At 45.5% G+C, this 2,994-nt stretch overlaps 1 pseudogene; it reads right to left on the bottom strand.

The window, feature by feature from the left end:
• Positions 1 to 1,232: 1,232 nt before the first annotated feature.
• LOC111735130 lies at positions 1,233 to 1,351 on the bottom strand (annotated as a pseudogene).
• Between the last annotated feature and the right edge of the window lie 1,643 nt (positions 1,352 to 2,994).

Genomic DNA, 2,994 nt, shown 5'->3' with positions numbered 1-2,994 from the left:
GTCCAGGTAAGGGACGATGGGGTCTGGACTCAAGTGGCAGCGTAGACAAGAGAGAAGTTGATGGATTTTAGTGAGGTGTGTTTTAGAGATAGTCTTTGTCACAACTCAGTTGTTTCATGTGGTTCTTATATTACTAATGAAACAGAGCAAAGACTGAAAACATTTCAAAGAAATACTAAGAACGCCACCAGGTCAACAAACCGCAAGTGCTGGCGAAGATGTGGAGAAAGGGAACGCCTGTGCACCGGCGGTGGGCTGCAAACGGGTGCGGCCACTGTGGAAAAGTCTGGACGGTCCTCGAAAAATTAAACGTAGATCGACCTTACGACCCAGCAATTCCGATCCTGGGTATTTACCTGAAGAAACCCAGAACACTCATTCGAAAATATATCTGCACCCCTATGTTCACTGCAGCCCTACTTACAACAGCCAAGATATAGAAGCAACCTAAGTGTCCATCGATAGGCTACTGGATAAAGAAGCTATGGTACATGTATACGACGGAATATTACTCAGCCATGAAAAATCTTATCATTGGTGACAACACGGATGGGCCTGGAAGGTATTAGGCTAAGTGAAATAAGTCAGACAGAGAAAGGCAAATACCACGTGATCTCGCTTATATGTGGAATCTGAAGGACAAATTAATGAACAAACAAAACAGAAACAGACTCGGATGAAGAGAACAAACTGATGGCTGCCCGACGGGAGAGGGGCTGGGGGGCTGGGCGAGAAAGGCGAAGTGATAAAACAGTCACAGGGATGTGAGACGCAGCACAGGGACAGTCGACACAGTCTAAGAACCACGTATGGCGCCAGGTGGGTGCCAGACTAACTGGGGGGATCGCTCTGTAAAATTGTATGCATGTCTAACCGCTATGCCATACACCTGGAACTAATATAAAATAATACTGAATATCCACTCTCACCGAAGAATAAAAATATACAAAGGAGAAAACGAAGACACCACTAGGACCATAAGCCTGAGACGTGTAAACTCCACGAGTAGAAGTTCCTTATCTCATCTTTATTATTTTACCCCAGGGCCTGGCAGCCAGAATTATTTAATAAAGATCTGTTGAATTAATGAGTCAGCAGGTAGTAGATTTAGAGAGATTTCATAAAAAGATGAAATTAGATTAAGTCAGCAGTCCTCTTTCTGGTGCAAGCATCAGATAAAGGGCGGATTATCGTTTTGACAGCTTACGATCCCTTATTTTTTTTATTTTTTACGCTTACAGCACCTGGTCTTCCTAGGTGGTCTCCCATCCAAGTACTAACTAGGCCCGATCCCGCTTAGCTTCCGAGATCAGACGGGATCGGGCACGTTCAGAGTGGCATGGCCGTAGACTGGATTATCGTTTTGAATGAACAAGTACAGCTGCTCCAATGTCACTCTGACAGACAGAAGTTTGCCAAGAAAATCTTACCAGGAATAGAAGGAGAATCAAGAAGATAAAAGCACGTAAAGCAAATTCATATATTCAATCAGGAACTACTTTGCGGGCATGTGCTATCAGTCCAGACTGCTCTACGCCTGAGAGGGAGCGGGGAGAACAGAGATTCGGACACACTTCAGGCCTTGCTGACGGTTAGGAACAGGTCGCACACATATGAAAAACATGGGAATCAGCGACGATAAACCAATACACACGGGTCTGAGGCCGCGGCCCAGGATTTTAGTTACTCTGTTAGCATGTGGTGTTTTTCCCACTTCAATTCACTGTTCTTATCAAGATCCCCTTGAACCCCGGTTCCGTCACGCAATTGCTGTGAGCCTGGCGTGTGAAGACCTGGGCTGCACGCAGTCCTGGCTCCACTCCTGATGGGCTGAGTACACTTTGGCAAGTCACTGTATCTGTCAAGTCCAGAGTCTCGGCTTGTTTACCTATAAAATGTGGGTAATAATTCCTGCCCTGCTCCTTCACCAAGATGCTGACGGCCAAATGCAACAGGAGGTGTTGCCCGCGTTTTGCAAATTGTAAACTGTATTATTAACAAAACGAATTATCCTTTTCTACTTTGTGCCATCTGAGAGCTTGATAAGGCAGGAATTTTAAGTATTCATTCAGGCCATATAATTAGATGATCCATAAAAGCAACTTACTATCCAAATAACCAAGAAAGAATTTAGATAAAAACCCACAATTGTGGGAATTCGGGGCTAAGAGGACGTTGAAGTGAAGTTACTCAAACCTGCTCCCCTAGCCACCTCTGATGCTTAGCTCCTCAGTATATACTCATTCCGTCAAAGCACAATTTTCGAAAAGCTAGAAACATGACTCTATACGAATATACAGTGTACAAGTGTCAAGGTGATGAGAACCAATTGCGACCCACCCCTGTGAACGCGTGGGAGATCTGAAATGCTTGCTCCAGAAAACAGATAAGTCTGCACGTCCCAGGCAATCAGGGCACTTTTCTAAATAATTATTCTTTTCGTCCGGTGTCGATGCCACTACTTTCTCTTCAACTTAATTCAGTCTCTTTTCACTGGCTCTCTATCTGAAATGAACAAACTGGCATGGAAAAGTACCCTCAATGTCAAAGACCTCTACTATTAATTTTGACCTTTGTCTTTTCAATCTTTTTGCTAAATTTATAGCTTCTAGGCTGCAAAGCTTGCTTCCTGCCACTTCCAAATGCTGGAGCCATCTCACGTTCTCTGCCTTCAGGGACTTTAGGATAAGCTTCCAGAGATTTTTATTCCTGGGAGGCTACAGACCCATTTCAGCTTTGAAGAAGTTTCAGAAGACAGACTTTTGTCTCCCATCATCTCCTTAAGAATAAGGGAATAAAATCTCTGGGGGCGGGGCGGGGGGGCTCCAGCATCCTCGCGGACCACCCGCCTGGCTGTGGCGGGCAGCTGAGACGCTGGTGGCAGTTTCCCAGGGCTGCTGCCCCTCCCTGCCCCCGATGCCTCGGGTGGTGTTTATCGAGCCCTGACTAATGGTCGCGTCTAGAACTATTCACGAAACATAAAGAGCAGATCCC

This window comes from Pteropus vampyrus, unplaced genomic scaffold, assembly GCF_000151845.1.
Source record: "Pteropus vampyrus isolate Shadow unplaced genomic scaffold, Pvam_2.0 Scaffold16069, whole genome shotgun sequence".
In the NCBI taxonomy this organism is placed as follows: Eukaryota; Metazoa; Chordata; class Mammalia; order Chiroptera; family Pteropodidae; genus Pteropus; species Pteropus vampyrus.
Note: the sequence above shows the minus strand (reverse complement) of the source record. Positions and strands in the feature narration are given on the sequence as shown.